Below are 22,208 nucleotides of genomic sequence, written 5' to 3' on the forward strand. Positions count from 1 at the left end.
GAAAAGGAATGCTTAATTGGCTTTTAGATATCTCATGAATATAGAGATGTCTTGAGGTTCTGTGGCCTGTAGTCAGCCCTATACCAGTGCTTCATGACTGTTGGGTACAAACCTCGATTTGGAAGGGGTTGTGGGTGGCTCAGCTATGTAAAAGAAACTAAGGGTCTCAGGAGCAATGCCAAACTCCTAATGTCCCTTTAGGGTCTCTGGGTTCAAAAAAATGCTTAAGAAGTTAACCAGCTGCCTCTCACAGCAGACCACCCCATAGTAAGTCACATACAGATATAAGTTATAGATAGCTGAACAGAAGGCTAAGAGAGCTGAAGATAATTTATTACAGGACATAGAACATTCCAATTTTACATATACACTGAATATGTAACTAATCATTTAGGCTTGTGGGGTGTATTATGTTTTGCTACAGTTTAACCTGAGAATATATGTGGACACTCCTCAATCACTAAATCATAACTTGAGATATTTTAAGTACAATTTATTTCCATAAAAATCTGTGCTTCATGACTTTCAATGAGTACTTTTCAGGTCTCATGAAAATAATATAACACTTGGGGATAAAAATACAGCCTAATATCCCTGCACTAGAGGCCAACATGGAGAAGACTTCCACAGCCACCATAACATTCCCCTTAGTACTATGGTAGACAGGGAGAAATGCAATCCATACACTGCAAAACACCAGCATACTGAATGTCAAAAACTTGACTTCATTGAAAATGTCTGGCAGGTTTCTGGCCAAAAAACCTACTGTGAAGCTCCCTATGGACAGAGCACCAAGGTACCCTAGGTTACAGTAGAAAGCTGTGGCTGAGCCCTTGTTGCACACAATCATGATCTGACCATGTTCAGAATGTGCATCTTCATCCACAAAAGAAGAAGAAGTTACCAGCCAGATTCCACAGAAAATAATTTGTATAAGTGTGCAAATGGGAATGATAAATTTGGTTGACCCTGATCTAAGAAATCCTCTCATTCTTCTTCCCAGAGTTGTGCTCTTGAAGGCCAGGATTACTGTAATGGTTTTGGCCAAGATAGTAGATACAGCCACTGTAAAAGCAACACCAAATGTGGTCTTCTGCAGAATTCTGGTGGCTGTGTTGGGCTGACCAATGAAAAGAAAGGAGCAAAGAAAACAGAAGGTGAGGGAGATGAGTAGTATGTAGCTGAGAGTACTGTTATTGGCCTTCACAACAGGAGTCTTTCTGTACTTCACAAAAATCACAAATGCAAGTGTGGTGATAGTAGAAAAGCACAGGGTCAAGCATGCCAGTGTCATCCCCAAGGGATCTTCATAAGAAATATGTCACAGTTTTTTGGAGGCAGTGAGTTCTTTCTATGTTGGCAAACTGATTATCTGCACACTTTATACATTGATCCACATCTGAAAAAAAATTCAATGTGGTATCAGCACAACTGCTATGAATGTCTTTCACATGTCACACCTCTCACACTCACAAAGAAGTAAGGCACTGGCAAAATTAAGCCAATCTTTCTTGAAACAATTGAGGGCAATAAATAAAGTGCTACTAATTTGTGGATTTTGCCCACTTAATTACATTAATGAGTATATTTCTCATTTAGTATCAAGCAAATAAATCAATATTGCCTTCTTTTGTCATGTGTATTCATGACACCCATTTTCATTTCCAAGTTTATTCAACATATATTTTCATGTATATTTGTTATGGTGTGATAATTTAGGCTGAAATTTCACAAAAGCAAGTATTTATTTCTCATAGGTCAGTTCCTGAGAACCAGAATGTTTTTCTGTCTGTTGGATGTTATTAGTCTTTCATCAAATGTCAGAAGACATAAATTAAACCCCTAGAAAACATATGAAGAACTATGTGACTCACATCATTCAGTTTAAATGCCACACCAAGTAAAAATCTTCCAAGCTTATACTTTAAAAATGTCATCTTTTCATGGGTTAATTTTTGTTTTTTAACTTAGCACAAACTAAATTCAGATTTGCAAAGGGAATGTCAGGAAAGAAAAGGCTTCTATAAGACTGGACAATGGGCACATTTGTCAGTGTACATTCATAATTACCAATTTTTTGTAAGAAAATCTAGATACTGGTGGGTGGTGCCAGCATGGGAAATAAGTTCTAAGTTATGTAAACAAATTTCAAAAATGACTTATAAGGAGAAGGGTAGTAAGCATCTCTATAATCTCTGTTTCAGTTTGCACATCCATAGTCCTGCCTTCAATTTTTTCTATAACTTCCCTTTATGGTAGACTGTAAGCTATAGGCAATGCAAATTAGTTACTTCCAAAGTTTCACTTTTGGTCAAAGATCTTTTTTACAGTAATGGAAAAATGATTACTGCAACACCTTTGGTAGAAGGCGTTATTTAACATCAATTTTAGTAGAATATGAAGTTCTTTTATATTACACCATAGAATCTGTTCATATCCTATAATGTGTTTCATTGTAAAGCTTCTAGTCATCAAAACTACCCCAAGTAAGATTACTTGAAAATAATAAAAAAAAAAAATGGATGTTGTATTCCGTGTTTCTTGTGGAGCATGCTCTCCCTAAATGTAAATAATAAATACTGCCACAGAAAACATTAAATATTTTTATTTTAGTTACAAAAAATAGATAAAGCTTATTCAGCTTTCCAGCTTTTCTGTCCCAGATTTTTAAAGTTACCAATAGTGATTTGGGTACAAATAAGGACACATGGTCCATATCCCACAAACTTTAATATATTTGATAGTGTCATCTCAATTTAGTTCATTTAGGTGGTCATGTTGATGAGTCTTTATGGGTGCAGTTTCCAATATTACCAGAAGTGTTACAGAAAACTTCTTGCTCTCCTGGCACTTTCAATCCTCTCCTACCTCTCCCATAATTTTCCCTGACCCTAGGGTTTTATAATGTTTTGTAGATATATCTACCATTGGGACTTGTGTCCAGAACTTTGCAGTTTGATTGATTGTGTTTGTTTTTAATGAGTACATTTGTTGGCAAGAGAATTTTCTATGATGAGGGTTTTGAGAATACACTTATCTGAGTGTATTACCACAAATACTTATAGCTCAATTTTAGAAATTATTAGGTTGGTTTTTTTAATTAGTGGTTTTAAATTATCACACAATAAATATGGTTTTATTATTGCTGATTAGTGAGCTCAATTTCCAATACCAGGCATATTATTTGTAATGTTGCACATTATCTTATATCTAGTTAGGGAAATGTTGATCTGGACAAAGATATGTGTTCTGTTGCTGCATCTTTGTGGGGTGTAATACCATAATAGTAAATGATGTGGCTCAAACATTTAATTGGGTTAGGACTGTTGGCTGTCTTGCTCCCTTGGAAGTTTTCATAATGCCACCTGGTACCATTAGATATGGTACTTAGGGAGGGCACACTTGTGTTAGTTGTAGCTCAGGTGTATCAGGACCTTTCTCTGAAGTACATGGTACTTTCATCAGTAGAGATTTGCCTTCAGACTCTTGGGGAAATAAGGGATATCAGCAATAATCAATGTATTTTGGTAGTCCTTTGAAGCGCACTGATGAACAACTCTAAGAAGTTTTCTCACATCTAATACTGGTGTTTTTATCAGGTGAACTTTTGCTGTAGAATGAATCATTATCATACCAGATTAGTAAAGTTCATTAAAACTATATGTGTTGTCTTCATCAAGGAAAAGCACAGCAATTAGTTGTCTAATTCCAAATAGTTAGCTCTGAAAACGTGTATGCAAGTAACGTTATATGGATTGAGAAGGTTATAATATTAGTAATTTGTTGTGTAAAGGTATACAAATAATCAAGCTTTGAAAAGTTAAGGAAAAATGGAGGCCATGAACTAGAAGGAGAAGATCAAGGTTTATAAGATAGGGTTGGAATAAGAAAATTAAGAAGATATGTAATTGTATTTAAATCTCAAAAATTATTTTAAAAAATTTGTATTTCAACATCTTTTTAAGTTTCATAATTTTAAATGTTTTATGAATTGTTATTTTGCCTGTATTTAGGTCTTTGTATACCACATAACTTTAGGTTCCAAAGAATATATCATATTGCATTAGGATTGTGGTACATTCATGTATCTGTGTATGTATGTATGTATGTATGTATGTATGTATGCACATATACATATATGTATATGTATCCCTGTATGTATACATATACACATACATTGTATATTTATCCATATACATCATATACATATACACATATACATACATAGATTATCTATCATCTATATCTCTATCATCTATATATCTATCATCTATCTATCTTGGGTTTTTTTGGTGACTTTCCTAAATAATTATATGCAATTTTGTCATCCATAACCCTTTTTATTCATATCCAACACCTTCTCTATTATCCTCAAAACTTTTGTTTTCCAACTAGTCCCTCAGAAAACAGATGTACAAGGAAAACTGACTCATGCAACACTGCCAATTGCATCTCACTTGAGGGTGTGTTTTTATGATCCAATAAGTCAGTCATTCAAGGAGTTTGACTAGCTTGATCTTTTTTTTTTAACTGGACATACAGTCCCAGCTGCTTTGTGAACATGTATGTATCAGTAATGTCACATTGGCTTATGTGAAAATAGAATAGAAAAAATCAGCTGTAGTGAGGTTTTGTACTTCTGTAATTATGAGTATATGTGTAACATCCAGAAAGAATATATTACTGTTTATTTAAGAAAATGAAAGTACAGTATTTGCCCTAGACCTATACACTAACCAGCTACATACTTTATCCAAGATAATTGTACCAGATATAAGTTCAACATTTGTTATGAGGTTTTAATGAAATAAGAAGGTGGCTGGCCATTTCCCAAAGTATTGTATGTCAGTGAACATAAAATCAAAGCCAGTCATTATTTTACCACAAAGGGTTCAAAGATAATTATGTGTTGGGTGACACTATTTCTTGGCAGACATATCCTTACTCCAGATAGGGAGCCTACAGAAAACAAATGTAAGGATACTATCAAAATATAATTTGGGAAGTCAGTGAGCTTTACTCGAGAAACTTATAGGAATGATTTTTATGGGAGAAATAGAAGAAAATAATACTTATGGTAGGCTGAATGAGAATGGCCCCTATAGGCTCCTATATCAGAATCCTTGGTTTGTGTTGTGAAAATATTTAGGTTTCATATTTTAGATTTTAGATTTCAGATTGATGGCTGAAGTGTGCCAATCTGATGAATATTTATAAGACCAACTATGCCATATTTTCTCTGTCTCTCTGTCTCTCTTCTAACCCCTCACACCCAGTGAATCACGTATAAGCTCTCACCTATTTCTCCAACAATGTGTCAGCTAGTGTATTGTCTGACTCCCAAATATGTTGGTCATAAACACTAGCGTCATCTAAAAACATGATGAGAAAATTAAATAATTCATAAGTTGCCTTGTAAATGAATTTTCATAGCACTAGAAAAATGGATAAGATATATCTCATGGAACTCTATCATTACAAGCCCACCCCAAGAGGAGTGATGGCTCACAAAAGCAAGGAACTTGAATTTTATATCATAAATTCCAGGAAGCTTCACAGATTTCATAGCATCTCAGTCATCTTGGATAATCCCTTTTCTGTGCAGCTTCTTTTGTCTTTTAGTTTCTCTCCATATTCCTCCCTGTTTATACTTACTTTCAGATGGAGATTTCTAATGCATTTGTTAAGTTTCAGGAAATTCCAGAAACCTTTTACTTTACATATTGAACTTAAGAAACTTGTTGTGGAATAGGAATTTTACTGCCTTTAAATCATCCTATGTATTTGTGCTCTTTATTATGGAGAAAAAAATACATAACACTAATAATGATGATAATTTTTCTTCCAGTATTGTGTATTGAAAACTTCCTGTGTCATCTTGTTAGTAGGGAAAGAACTTCAAAGTCAATTTTGCTTGCCTTCTCAATGTCTCATATCTCACGTTTATAGTGAGACTACCATCAAGTTCATGAAAATGACCAAAACCTGAAAAATTCACTTGTAAATTTTGAGGTTCTATAAGAGATTCCACTGACCAAACTGTTGAAAAAAAAAAAAGCCCATACTTGTTGTTTACTTTTTATTTGACAACCTGTGATAAATCAGGAAGGTGTTTCCCCATACTGGGTTATTACACTTAAACTCTAAGTCTGTAGCCTACAGTTCATGAGCTTCTACTTGAATATGGTTTTCCAGAACATTGTCAAAGATGTATTGTATTACTTATAACTTCCTATGTTATACCTCTCTAATCTGCCCATTAATTTCTGACCTTGCACAATATTTCTTGCTTCATCACTCAATTATTTAACTTCATTTCATTGACATTCTGTCCCCTATTTCTCAAAAACCTCCTCATTGAAACTTTCTAGTTTCATGACTTCTATCAATACTCTGAATTGAAATTATATCTAAAGTTTAAATGATGTGTGTGTATATGCATGTGTATATGTTTGTGTGTGTGTTTGTATTGTTTTCTCTATCTCTTATTTATCTTCTCTATCTACTTATCTATCTATCATCATCATCTATCATCTTTATATCTATATATGTAAGAAAAAAATCTCTGGCATTTGTATTACATTATCTGTAGAACTTCACCCAGAGAATATGTTTTCCATCCACTTAACTGAGAATTTTTCATTTTTTATTAACCATATAATCCTTTGTTGCACATATGTATAATACCATATTATCTATTCATCAATTGATGAATAAACAGAATGTTTTCTTTGCTGGACTATTGTGAGTAAAATGGCAATGAAAATGTATGACCAAGTGTACTAGCTCTAGGGGATGGATTCTGTGGATCAGATTGCTTTTGGTGGAATATCTATGCCTACCATTGTTTGATAACTTGACATAAAATCACAAGTAATGAGATGCCCATAAACATACAAGCAGCCTACATAGAATAGAACATACATAGAATGCCAAATAAACTAGACCAGAAAAGGAATACCTCCAGTCACATAATAATCAAAACACCAAATGCACAAAACAAAGAAATATTATTAAATGCAGTAAAAGAAAAAGGCCAAGTAACATATAAAGGCAGACCTATCAGAATTACACCAGACTTCTCACCAGATACTATAAAAGCAAGAAGATCCTGGACAGACATCATACAAACCCTAAGAGGACACAACTTCATGCCCAGGCTACTATACCCAGCAAAACTCTCAATTACCATAGATGGAGAAACCAAGGTATTCCACAACAAATCCAAATTTATACAATATCTTTCCACAAACCCAGCACTACAAAACATAATAGCAGAAGACCTCCAATACAAGGAGGGAAATTATACCCTAGAAAAAGCAAGAAAGTAATCCTCTTCCAACAAATCCAAAAGAAGATAGCTGCACAAAGTTAATTCCATCTCTAATAACAAAAATAACAGGAAGCAACCATCATTGTTTTTTAATATCGCTTAACATGAATGGAATCAATTCCCCAATTAAAAGACATAGACTAATGGACTGGATACATAAATGGGACCCAGCATTCTGCTGCATAAAGGAAACCCACTGCAGTGACAAAGACAGACTCTACCTTAGAGTAAAGGGCTGGAAAATAATTTTTCAAGCAAATTGTCCTAAGAAACAAGCTGGAGTAGTTATTCTTAAATCTCCAGCCCAAGAACATAAATGGAGGGACTCATGGCTCCACCTATATACATAGTTGTGGGTGGCCTTGCTAGGCATCAGTGGAAGTAGACAGCCTGAAAGTTTGGATTCCCTAGTGTTGGGAAATTTTGAAAACAGGGAGATGTTCCCATCAGGGAGGATGGTGAGAGCACACCCTCATAGTAATTGGAGGAGGGGAATGGGAAAGGGGTAAGGCATCAGTGGAACTGGGGCGTCTTGGTAACTGAAAGTTTGGATTCCCTAGGGTTGGGGAATTTGAGAGCAGGGAGATGGGAATGGGAGGATAGTGGGAAAACACCCTCATAGAAACTCTCAGAATTATATGGATTAGACATGACAAAGGAAGGCTGCCAGAAGACTAGATTCCAGAATTCAAACAAAAAATTACCTTGCTACTAAAATTTGTTTTGAGAAAGCTATATTGCAGAATACACAGCCTTTCTGTATCTACTCATCAAGCAAGGTGAGCAGACCTGCTAGAACTTCTAATATCCTAGAATTCCAGCTGGAAGCAGTGAAGACACAGAGTTAGAGGTTTATCAATTTACTCTTTCCACTTTCCCTCTTCTAATATCTTAATGCCCATAATGAGCTTGAAGAAGTTAATGAAGAGTCGCTGCCCCTATTCCCTGGGCTTGGGGACTGGGGTGGTTAATATTGGGCTGTCTTTCTAGGGAAAAGTAGTGGTTTTGTTGGGACAGGGAGAAATAACTAGGATTTATTGCATAGCCACATCTTATTGGTAGATATCTATATAATTGTTATTAAGCTGAAGTTATAAATTCTCAAATGGTACAAAATTTACTTTGATTTCAAATTTAAGGTTTTCATTGGTATGAGTTTCTTATTGATATAAAAGTGAGATTGATATTGTTACTCTCATAGGCAATGTGCCTGTATAACACATTTAGGAATACAAGGCTTAGACCCAATCCTTCTTTAACTTTTTTAACTGATTTGAGATGGTTAGTCTGGGAGTTAAGGGCATATAGCAAATTTGTGGCTCTGAGTTTATTGTTAGAGTGTTTTTTATATTTTATTTAGAAATAGCTGAGAGGAGTTAACAGACAACAGTCCAGAATGCCTTACATGGATAGTTGGTTTTCAAAACGTCAGAAGTCCACACAATTGACTTTACAAACATTTCTGTATTAATGTTCATTTTGATTAGAGACTTGTTTACTCCTGACAGCTTCCTGTCTTGAATTCTAAGAAGAAACTGAGCATCTATGGAGTTACTCCAGTTGTGGTGAGACAGCCACTAGGCAAGAATTGCCTCTTCTCATCTACAGACAAATTACTCTCCAGAAAAGGAAACACTGGCAGAATAGTCGACTGATTATATCTGCCAAGACAGAGTAATCAGCCCTTAATAATTCTCCATCACTAGGTCTGTCAAATGATCCTGGGCCAGAAGGCTGAAGATCGGATGCTCCAATGTTTTGTAGTATAGAGACTGTCCATGTGTTCAGCATTTTCTATAAATTGCTTAAGTTTTAGAAGCTATGCTCTGTGCTTCTCATAATTTCAGTTTATTCAGTCATTCTGGGTTTCTAAAGGGGTTGAAGACTTATAGTCTCAGCAAATCTCAGCTATTTATTTTGAGATAAAAGATTTGAGAGGATGGTTTTTAGCTGTCATTCATTCTAAAGCCAAGAAAAAAGTCAGGATCAGTAACGAAGACTTTTAGTAAGAAGAAATGACAAAGGTTCTGGTTAGTCAACAAAATGATGGACTGGGTACTAGGTTTATCTTGTATCTTACTGACACAAATTGGTATAGTTATGCCCTAATTGTATTTTGAGAGAAAAATTTTATTTTAACAGGAAGGGTGATATGTGGGAGGAGCTAAGTTGGGAGAAGTAAGGAGAGGAAGAGAAGGAGTAAGGAGAGGAGGATAAAAAGGAGAGGAGGTGCTAAGAGACATAAGAGAGGTTGGGGAAGATGGAGACAGATGTTCGAATGTCTCCGCCAGTCAAAGATAGTTCATATATCTAAGTTGGGTATTGGGTTACACTTCTGATTGTATGAGCATCTTGTTATTGAGCATTACCAAACTTATAAAGCCCTTGATTAACATTTTTTAAAATTGAATAAAAGCAAAAAGAAAGAGGAGGGATGGAATAGGGCTTTTCTAGGAATGGGAAATGAAGAAAGGGGTGGCATCTGAAATGTAAACAAAATATCCAAAAAGAAAAAAGAAACAAAGAAAAGAAAACATAAGTTTTCTTTCCTGTGCAAATTTAGGCATAACATGTTTCCCAATATAACTCATTTCCTGTTTTCCATTGTGATGTTAGACCCCCTTAAAACAAACTAGCTGGTTTAGTTCAGCTGTTTTTTTCCACAATCTAATGTCTTTCAGAATCCAAAGATTTTGTCGATTAGCATTTAAAAATATAAGATTAATAAAGCAGTATGTAATCCATCTCTGGGGTTCATTGTTGCTGCTTTTGTTTGTTAAGCATCTCTTTCAGAGTATGATTTGATCTATCCAACATTTCTTGTCCTCTAGAATTATGTGTTATGCCTGTAACATGTTTTATATTATCATATGTAAAAAAAAAACCTGCTTCATCTTACTAGAGGTATATACTGAATCATTTTCAACTTTAATTTGTATGGGTATTCACATAATGGCAATAATTAATAACAACTATAAAATTATAGATTCAGCTTTTTCTGAAACAAAGGCAGTTGCCCAATGAAATTCTTAATATGTGTCTATAGTATGATGCATATATTTTATTTTACCAAAATCTGTAAATAAAATAATTTCTTTTGCTAAATTTTATTACTTTGAGTATCTTTAGTGCACTATATATAGGTAATGGAGTTTAGTTATATGATGAGCAAAGGGTTTTTTTGGCTTGTTGCTAAGTTTCAGAGTATTCTTTCTTTAAACCTGTGTTGTTAACACGTTTTTTTCAAATGGAATTCTGAAGCCTCTATTACACTTCCTATAAATTGCTGATCAGTTTCATTATTACCTTGTGATAAAAAGCCTGGCAGACCTGTATGGAATCTTATCTGTGTTGTTCACAGTGTATGACATCTATTCCTGATCATTTGTTGTAGCTAAATAGTGAAAACAATTCAGAATTAACACAAATAAGTTCAGAAGTCTCTACGTGTAAAACAACCCATTTTGCATATTGAGAGTCAGTTACTATATTAAGAGAGTCTTGAAAGTCAGATGAAACCAATAGTATTGTACTTAATTCAGAGTTTTGAACCAATTTGTATGGACTCTCAGTCACCTTACTTGCATCTTCTAATTACTATTCCACCTTTCCTGATTTATTATAGGAGATCAACAAGATCAACAAAATAGGTGATGTATATGTCTGTACAGAGACAGCTCTGGGACTGGCTGAGACTTAAATGTCTATATTAGGCCAATAACTCTTTTAGATACAAAATTCTAATGACATGATATTATATACAATCTTTTAAGATGACAGGAATGGAAATTTATATTAAAGTTTGATTATGTGATCAAACTAATATTTATCATAAAGCTGTGTTTCTTTATTGATCTTTAACTGAACACTGCACCCTTCATGTTCCATATGAATATTTTTACAGAGCTATGCAATGCTTGTAAAGTTTGTATATTGCAAAATGGTAGGGAATAAAACAGCGCTGAGAAGATTAACACTCTGAGATGCTGAGATTCAAGACGCTGCCATTTCAGCTCCTTCTTTGATTCTACCTAAACTACATGGAAGCTGCTAAAGACTTGCTTCCAGGACATTTACAGAACAGCTAGCTCACTCACCAAGCCTTTCAGACTTTTATAGTCAGGACTTCAGCTAAGCCTTGGACTTTCTCAGCACATAGAAACTAGACAGAAAATTATGTCACCTAGCATTATTTTAACAAAACGTATTTTCCTATTTCCTTTGGGTACCCATAAGGGAATTCTTGGCACTAATACTACTAGAAGCAAGCAAAAGAAGATCATCAACCCAGTTCCTTAAATTGGAATGAATGGTTCTGGTTATTTTATAAATTATAGATATGTTGTCATTTAAGGAATTATTTGTAAATGTGGTAGCCTTGGATTGGGAGAAAACTTGAAAGCTCAGCCTCAGGTATTTCTATCTTTCCTTCTGTCTTCTTTTTCCTTCTTTCTTAGATGAAGTATATAGGTGGAATAGAAAATGAGGAATACAGTAATGTTATAGTAATTAAAAAGGTAGACAAATAGGGATAAGATGTTAAATTTACTCTTAAACAAATTATTGTTTAGCAATAATCTTACATTGGTTGAATCTTTCTACTTGATGCAAAATTAAAGTTATAGTTTGTTTTTATTCTTTTAGCTTGTGAATAACAAATGGGGGTGTTATTTATTGTAATTCAAGTTTTGGGGATACATGGTAACGCCCCACAGTAAGAAATTAAGTATAAGTCTGAAAAGATGGCTGAGCAAGTAAAAGTACCTGCTATAGCAACTTACAATTTCTTACACTGGCATGGAATTTATACATTATTATAGGTGTAAAGTATTTATTTATATAAAATTTTATATATTGATACAAAATTTAAAATAAATTTTGTCACTCATATATAGGTATAGTGCCTATGTAAATCATTCAAGAATACAAAGGCTTAGACCCAGGTCTTTTAATGGCTGTTATTACATGCTGTTTAAGATGACTAAATAATGCAAGTTAATAGTCAGATTGTAAGACTCACTAATGATCATATTTGATTCTAAGTTAGTTAATTACAGCAAGTATTTTCAATATTATTCAATTAGCAAATGGCTAAGAATAGTCAATTTTTGACAATTCAACATTTTATATTCAGAATGTTATTTCATTACTAAGATCAATTGACTATGAGACATTGTGCACTTGTCAGTATCTCCATTCCACTTCAAGGAAGATAGTGTGTATCATTACATCCAGGTGGAGTTGATTCAACCATGGCAGTGTAGCCACTGGGTAAGAATTGCTTTAATTCTTATGCAGACAAAAATATTTTTCAAAAAAAGGACACACAGATGTGGGATAGTCACACTGCTGAGATCTGCCAAGACATGGTAAGCTAGTTGTTCATATTTTCTGCTTTTGTTTAGGTCTGTAAGATAGATCTGGAACAGAATGCTGAAGACAGATAGTTAAACATTCTAAGAAATCACCAGACTGTCCAGGCAGTCAGCTGTCTCTACAAATTGTGTAGGTTTGCAAGCTATGGTTTTGCTTTCTAAATATTTAGGTATTATTTAATTCCTTCTCAGGTGTATGGTGGGGTTGAAGACTAGTTATAGCCTCATAATTGAATATCAGTTGTTTATCATTAAAGAAAATATTTCAGATTTAAAAGGATGGATTGCAGATGATAATAAAAGGTAAAATAACATAATTCAGAGACAAAATTGTAAGCTCCTTAAGTTAGCATCGAGAGTAGAGTACTTTGCATAAATTAATAATTATAAAAGCCTGGATGCTAAGTGTATATCATACCTTGTATTTTATATAATTTTTACAGTTGTGCTAAGTTTATTCATTGAAAAAGAATATTTTTAACTGGACAAAGGGGGGAAATATTGTGGGTTGTCCTGATGTTGTTTTAAATCTGATGTTAGTTCTGCTTGCTCAAGAGGTGTGTTCCCCAGCCAAGCAGTGGATCATATACTCAAGTGAACTCATATGAACCTTCTCCCTATTTACTTGTCAATAAAGGCAAGGGTAAGTTATAAAGCAGTAAAGGAGAAAGGTGGGAATGGAAGTCTTTGAGAGTGGGAGAAGGTTGACAGAGAAGTAAAGGAAGAAAAGCAGATGGAGTTAGAGAAAGTGAAAATGGAGCAGAATGATGTGGCCAGTAGACACTACAAGTAAAAATGAGTCTCATAGCTGGGGAATAAATTAATATAGTCATAGATCTGCTCTATCTAGGCATATGGCTCATGAATATCATAACTGGTTTGTGTGTATTTATATGGACTTACTGGGAATGAAAATTACTGCAAGAATCATTTATATGTCTTTTACTTCAATACACAGATTACAAATAGAAGTCGGAACCTCATCTGAAATGCATACACTTCCCTGTTCCATTGGAGATTTCATTCTCTGGGCAGAGGGTGCGATCAAAGCAACATAGAGCCTTGCCATCCTGAAGAGATTTTCTGAATCCAGGTCTACAACTTTCACTGCATACAGACATGGGAGTCTAACAAAATAAGAGATATCAGGATATATAAGAATTAATTTGGTAACTGAATTTCATTAGGCTATTAGATTTTTGATGAAACCTACGTTCAGTTAATTGATGAGATTATAGATAAACTCTATAACAGGATATATATAGTACACATATAAATATACATGCAAACACATATAATGTTTAGCATTGTGAATGCACATTGAAGTATGTGTTAAATCTTGATAATAAAAAATGTACAAATAGAATATTTGAATGTGGGAAATGATTTGTAAATGCAGCTCTAAAGGCATCTTTTAACTCTGGAAAAGCATAAAGCTAGGCAAAATTGAAAGTCCACCCACCTGTCCCAGTCCTGTACTCCACTCTATACTTTCCTCAGACAATGACAATTGTTGACCAGGTGGCAAATATGGAGAAAACATTCCTACTTTTACTTTATGTCCAAGACCTTGTGGAAAATTCCAGAAGTTCAGAATGTCATATTCTACATACAAATTTTTTGAAGGATTCAATGTTACTGGGTCTCCACTTGGATTCATGAATTGAATGGTCTTCAGTAGGTGGTTTAACTAAGTGAGATGCATGATTTGTGATAGGCATGGTCATTGTTAAGACAAAAAGTAAAATTATGCCATTTTGTTTATTTTATTAATATCTAGATCAAAATAAAGCATCATTACATGTATAAAACAAAAAGAATACTAACAATAAAGTAACATCATAATCAGCCTAATAATATGTGAACAGAGTATAATTTTTAGCACTGATTAGCAAAATTTATGATGTTTAGTTTTAATTGTGATCCTGAAATTTCTAAAATTATCTAGGCACAAGGACTCAGATGAAAACCTGTAAAGCATAATTTGGGCTCTGAGCACATCTATGAGAAACTTTCTAACTTGGTTTAATTAAGGCATAAAATCCACTCTGATTTCAGTCAGGTTCATTTCCTGAGCAGAGCCACGACCAAATATATTGGAGTGAGTCAGTTGAGCAATAACATATTCATTGCTCCCTGCTCTTGGTGGATGCTAATATGGTCAGCTGCTTCAAATCTCTGCCAATTTGATTTCTTCCTAGTGAGGACCTATAAATCTATATTATGAGTGAAATAATCCCTTTCTCATTGGAAGGGGATTTTGTACACACATTTTACTACACCAAATGTAAATAAAATGAAAATAGTATATATATTAGACATAGTTTTCTTTTATGTTTTAGAATTATTTTATTTGATGGCACAATGCAATATTTATGGCCTTGAATTGTCATTCCATGCCTTGTTCTTATTTAAGAAATTCCTGCAAAGAGATTACAGATTCCAGTTGAGACCCTTAGAATAGTCGGAAACAGTTGGCCTTTTCACTTAAAACTTTTTCCTATGTTTTTAATATTTTCTTCTATGATGTTGGCATCTTAATTATAATTTTCATACAGGTCAACATTTTTCTTTAAGCACAAAACCATCTAAAAAGCATCTCTTTTGAAAAATAATTCCAAGGTACTTCTTGAGAGCATTTTTGATGGCATTTTTAAAAGCTTAACTTGGCGACATAGGTACAGAATCCATAGGAAAAGCCTTTACCTTCCAGGAAGCAAATTTCATTCTTCTGTGATTTTTCATTCCATGTCTATCTACTTATTGTATAAGCATCTTGTGAAGGGTGTGAGCCACACATACACAGTGTTTTATATATGTATGGTAACTGCCATCAGTCATTGCCATGTCAAAGTGATACCAAGATAAAAATTCTAAGGAACCTCTAGAAGAACAATGTTTTAAAGATTTACACGTAGCATTAGATATTGCACAATCAAAGTAAATCTCCCACAACCTTGCAAGAAAGATGTCATCTGGGTATTTGGAAGGGCTCACTGCCTTTACAAATTCTTTAAAAGTAGAAATCTCGCCATGGTGTTGTGAAAATATGAGAGTTCCATGGAATGAGTCAAGAATGTAATGTCTCTTAGCACTGATGACTTCCCATTTTGAAGTAGTGACCCAGATTCTCCATGGAAATATATGTTCCCATCTTCTAAAGAGCACACATAAAGAAGAGTCAGTGTTACCATAAATGATAACACCTTTTACTGAGTTCTTCACAATTGGGCTGTAATAGACATTAGATTCTATAATACTGAACCAAGAGTTATCATAGATCATTTCCATAAAAGCTACGCAAACTCCATTTCTTTCCATCTCTGGTATCACTCTGAGACAAAGTGAATGCCTTTCTCATCATCTGAGATGACCAACCCAACCCAATTCCACCTGAAATGGATAATTAATGAGACAATGCCTAAGGCCAGAGAAGAGTCCTTGGGCGCCATCTGATACAGAGATGGAAACTTCCCAGGATCATTCATACTTGGTTCAAAATGTCCAAAAGTGAGCTGAAAAAAGAGAACAACGATTTATATGAGAGAGGAGTTTCAGAAATTATAGAATCAATGAGTGTAAAACAGTAACATAAATTCATAGAAAGTCTAATTTGTATTTAGAGTAAACTGTAATATTGAAAACCAGTTTAGAAAATTATTTGAAATAATCATACATATCATAAATACTTGTGAGGTTATCATGTAATTCTTATATTTGTCAAACCAAAAAAAATGTAGATAAACCAACAATCTCAGAGCATATAGCTCATGTACTTTATAATATTGTTTAGTTGATTGGTTGTTTTATGAATGTGCATACAAGTGTGTGAAGGGAAGAATTGTGTATTGGGTATCCTTTGCTTTCCTCCACTTACTTATTCTTGAAGCAGAATCTCTCTCCATCCCTGGGATTCATACTCTCTTCTGTATGTTATGCTATCATGGGAACATAAGTGGTCTTTGCATCTAAATTTCTATCTTCTTGATTTCACAGAATGCATTCTTGATTCCTGGACCATAATCAAGCCCAAAATATTATATTTTGAATCATACAGAATCAACATTTCACCCACTTATGTTTATCCTTGGTATTTAAATGTTGTCATCAATGGAGGATGCTTTAATTATTTCCATCTTTATAATCTCACCTGTGGATGTTTATATGGTCCCAGCAATGTCCCAATTATGGAGGAAATTTCCCATGTTGTTCCTGTAATTATAGTCACAGATTTTTTCATCATGTTTGCAGTTGTAGTTTGGCAAGGTTTTGACCTGCCCTGTGAGCCAAATGAGGAAACTTTCTATTGTATCCTTTTGACTTTGCCCAACAGTGTAAATACTGTATCCCAGAGACATGTTAGATAAAATGAGGGCATTTGTATTGATCTCCTCAATGGAAAATTTCAAAGCTATCACAAATTGGTAGTTGTTGGAACTGATCCCGTGTAGCAGACATAAAACATACTATAGAACAATTTTTCCATCTGAATTCAAACTGAATATAATAACTTGTGGGAAGAGGCTCCACTCTCACCATTACAAAGTGGCACTTGGCATAGGCATTGCTTGAGAGAAAAGACAACTCCATATATGGAGTTGTATGTGCTGAGAGGTGTGGTTACCCGATCACCCCACCTCAAGTGATTGAGAGTGGCCAATTAGTGACTTCGTGGCAGCTGCTGATAGGATCAAGGCAATGTATATAAGGGGCTGCGGGAGCTGGGGAAGGGGGAGAAGAGAAGAGAAAAAGAGAGGAAACGCGCTGTACAGAGATAGCTGAATAAACCACTTGAAGAAGAACACGGTTGCTGTTGCCTTATTCTGCAGGTCGGACGTGGGTAGTGACAATAACTGTCATTTACTGAGCAACAGCTCCCACTCACAGCTTCTATGTTAGAACTATACCTTGTTATTAGATACAGTTACAACAGAAGATTTTTGTAGACATCAGTAGGACTGGTTGTGGTTATGTTTAACTGCTGATACCTAATCTAAAGTTTTTTTCAAAATTTGATCACTTCCTTCATCTATTTACTTTATGCCAACAGAGGAAGAAGACTATCTTCTAATAATGAAGCAGGCAGTAAATGAAAATGATCCCATGCTTTTAACTTTGAATGGCTATCCTTCACAAAACTGAAAAAAATATTTTGTATGGTTCTTGGAAGAGTGATTAATATCATGTGGATGGCAGACCAAATCAAGAATTTCTTAGTGTCCATGATCAAAGGACATAGGGTAATTGAGCTATATGTGCTTGTCCAACTGGCACTTTGCATGGCTTGTCTAAGGTTGAAGTCAGATAATGCTGTAAAACTTGCAGTTCCTTGTCTCACCATAGTTCCTAGGTTGTAGCTATTCGTCATGAGGCACCTGGTTCTGACAACATTTTCTGTGTTCCCTTGCCAATGTTATCAAACTTAGCTCTTTTCTGACACTAGATATTATGTCCATGTGAATATAACATAGGATTCTGTATTTCTTTATAAATTTTCTGGCCATAAATGATGACTTTGTATTTAACTTTTATCAATTCATATTTGAGATTTTGCATTATGTATTTAATTACATTATAATTAAAATAATTATTTTATATACATATATACATATTTGTTATATCAACATATGTTTATATGTTTTGGGGTTTCAGATTGCACTAAAGCTTTCATATATACATAGCTATACGTGTGCATATCTATGTATTTGTGTGTGTGTCATGTGTGTATATATATATATAATGTAAATATGTATGTGGTGTATATTGTATATATTGTATGCATGTATGCATTTTGTTTGTATAAATGTGCCTATGTTTGTGTTTTAACAAGATGTATGAAAACTTATAGGACAGAGAACTCTAAAAGGTATATTATTTTATCAGTTTCATGGAGACAAGAGTTCCCCGATGAACTTGAAGCTCAGATGACTATCAAGGAATTACTTGGTCATTTGTCTTTGCCAACAAACATTGGTATTACAAGCCCATATAGCCATATCCTCTTTTCATGTGACTGTTATCCGATATAACCAAGTTCTTCATCATGTTTGTACTAGAATGCTGTTCCCCACAGAGGTACCTCCTATACCTCAGGACAAGGTAATATTTTTTTAGATTCTTGCTTAGGAAGTTTTATGTAAATATCTTTTCCTTAATTAATTAATTAATTAATTTTCTTTGATATTTTCTTTATTTACATTTCAAATGTTATCCATATTCCCAAATTTCTCTCTGGAAATCTTTCATACCATTCCCCCAATCCTTGATTCAATGAGGGTACTACCCCATCCTCCCACCCCTTATTACACCCCAAACTGGCCTTCCCCTACAATGGGGCATTGAGTCTTCACAGAGCCAAGGGCCTCTACTCCCATTGATGCCTAGCATGGACATCCTATGAAACATGTGTGACATGTGTCCTTCCATGTGTACTTTTTGGTCGGTGGTTTAGATGCTGGCAACTCTGGGTAGTCTGGTTGGTTGATATTGTAGTCCTTTCTGTGGGGTTGCCAACCCCTTCTGCTACTACAATCCTTATTCTAACTGCTCCATTGGGGACATCTTGCTCATTCCAATTGTTGACTGTGAACATACACCTCTGTATTTGTTAGGCTTTGGCAGAGTCTCCCCAGAGATCTATATCAGGATCCTGTCAGCAAGCACTTCTTGGCATCCACAATAGTGTTTGGGTTGGTGTCTGTATACAGGATGGATCCTTAGGTGGTACAGTCCCTGAACAGCCTTTCCTTCAGTCTCTGCTCCAAATGTAGTCACCTAATTTCCTCCTATGAGTATTTTCTTCTGCCTTCTAAGAAGGACTAAAGCATCCACACTTTGGTCTTCCTTCTTCTTGAACTTCGTGTGGTCTGTGAATTGAAGATTGGGTATTTTGAGCTTTTGGGCTAATATACACATACCATGTACATACCATGTATGTTCTTTTGTGGCTGGGTTATCTCACTCAGGATGATACATTCTAGTTCTATCCATTTGCCTAAGAATTTTATGAAGTCATTGTTTATAATAGATGAGTAGTACTTCATTGTTTAAATGTACCACATTTTCTGTATCCATTTGTCTGTTGAAGGACATCTGAATTCTTTCACACTCCTGGGTGTTATGAAAAAGACTTCTATAAACATTTTGGAGCATATGTCCCTGATATATGTTTGAGCATTTTTTGGTTATATGCTAAGAAGTAGTAGAGCTGGATCCTCAGATTTCTGATGAACTGCCAGACTGATTTCCAGTGTGGTTGTACCAGCTTGCATTATCACCAACAATGGAGGAGTGTTACCTTCTCTTCACATCATCACCAGCATCTGCTGTCACTTGAATTTTTAATCTTTGCCATTCTGACTGGTGTGAGGTAGAATTTCAGGATTGTTTTGATTTGCTTTTCACTGATGACTAAGGTTGTTGAACATTTCCTTAGGTGCTTCTTGTACGTTAGATATTCCTAGGTTAAGAATACTTTGTTTAGCACTATACCTCATTTTAAATAGGGTTATTTGATTATCTGGAGTCTAAATTCTTGTGTTCTTTGTGTATATTGTATAATAGCCCTCTATCAGATGTAGGATTCATAAAGATCTTTTCCCAATCTCTTGGCTGAAAATTTGTATTACTGACAGTGTTCAATGCCTTACAGAAGATTTGCAATTTTATGAGGTCCCATTTGTTGATTCTTAATCTTAGAGTATAAGCCATTGATGTTCTGTTCAGGCACTTTTCCCCTTTCTTCAGATATTCGAGGCTCTTCCTACTTTTTCTGCTATTAGTTTCAGTGTATCTGGTTTTATGTGGAGGTGCATGATCCACTTGGACTTGAGCTTTGTATAAGGAGATAAGAATGGGCCTATTTGCATACTTCTACATTCTGACCACAGTAGAACAAAAACCATTTGTTTAAAAAGCTGTCTTTTCCTTCACTAGATTGTTTTTTTGTTGTTGTTGTTGTTTTTTTTTTTTGTCAAAGATCAAGTGACCATAGGTGTGTGTTTATTTCTGGGATTTCAATTTTATTCAATGGATCTCCCTGCCTGTCTCTGTACCAATGCCTCACAGGTTTTGTCACTATTACTCTGTAATATAGTTTAAAGGCAGGGATGGTAATTCCCCCAGTAGTTCTTTTATTGTTGAGAATAGTTTTCAGTATCCTAGGTTTTTTTGTTATTCCAGATGAATTTGCAATTTTCTCTTTCTAACTTTATGAATATTTGAGCTGGAATTTTGATGGTGAATGCATTGCATCTGTATATTGCTTTTGGCATGATGACCATTTTTACAATTTTAATCTTGTCAATCCATGAGCATGGGAGTTCTTTCCATCTTCTGAGGTCTTCTTCAATTTCTTTCTTCAGAGACTTTAAATTCTTTTTCTACAGATATTTTACTTTCTTGATTAAAGTCATATTATATTATTTTATATTATTTGTGATGATAGTAAAGAGTGTCATTTTTCTAATTTCTTTCTCAGCCTGTTTATTCTTTGAGTAGTGTAAGGCTACTGATTTGAGTTAATTTTATATCCAGACATTATGCTGTATTTGTTTACCAGCTTATGTGGGAAGCCAACAGAAGGAAGCTATCATCGTTGCAGCCATCTTGAGCCATATACCCTGATAAGAGATTTGATTACAATAGCCTACAACAGCTGAACACACTCTGATAACATCTTGCTTTAGATACCCAGGATCTTCTCTTGGGTATGTGAGACTTAAAGCTGTTATTTAGAGCAGAGACTTAAGGGTGTGACTTAGAGATCAGATTTAGAGACAAGACCTAAGGGCATGACTTAAAGGCGTGACCTAAAGGTGTGACTTAGAAGTGAGACATCTTACAATCCCACCAACAATGGAGGAGTGTTCCTCTTTCTCCACATCCTCACCAGCATCTGCTGTCACCTGTGTTTTCAATCTTAGCCATTCTGACTGGTGTGAGGTGGAATCTCAGTGTTGTTTTCATTTGCATTTCTCTGATGACTAGGGACGTTGAACACCTCTCTAGGTGCTTCTCAACCACTCTAGATTCCTCAGTTGAGAATTTGTTTATATAGTGAATTACATTGATGGACTTCCGTATATTGAACCAACTCTGCATTCCTGGGATAAAGTCTACTTGATCGTGATGGATGATTATTTTGATGTGTTCTTGGATTCTGTTCACGAGAATTTTATTGAGTATTTTTGCATCGATATTCATTAGGGAGATTTGTCTGAAGTTCTCTTTCTTTGTTGGGCTTTGTGTGGTTTAGGTATGACAGTGATTGTGGCTTCATAGAATGAATTGGGTAGTGTTCCTTCTATTTCTACTTTGTGGAATAGTTTGAAAAGAATTGGTATTAGTTCTTCCTGGAAGGTCTGATAGAATTCTGCACTGAAACCATCTGGTCCTGGACTTTTTTTTGGTGGGTAGACTTTTAATGACTGCTTCTATTTCTTTCAGGGTTATGGGACTGTTTAGATGGTTTGTCTGCTCCTGATTTAACATTGGTAACT

At 34.8% G+C, this 22,208-nt stretch overlaps 1 pseudogene; it reads right to left on the minus strand.

Moving 5' to 3' along the window:
- Positions 1-493: 493 nt before the first annotated feature.
- Positions 494-21,324, minus strand: LOC117722293 (vomeronasal type-2 receptor 116-like; annotated as a pseudogene).
- Between the last annotated feature and the right edge of the window lie 884 nt (positions 21,325-22,208).

Source organism: Arvicanthis niloticus, chromosome 17, assembly GCF_011762505.2.
Source record: "Arvicanthis niloticus isolate mArvNil1 chromosome 17, mArvNil1.pat.X, whole genome shotgun sequence".
NCBI lineage: Eukaryota > Metazoa > Chordata > Mammalia > Rodentia > Muridae > Arvicanthis > Arvicanthis niloticus.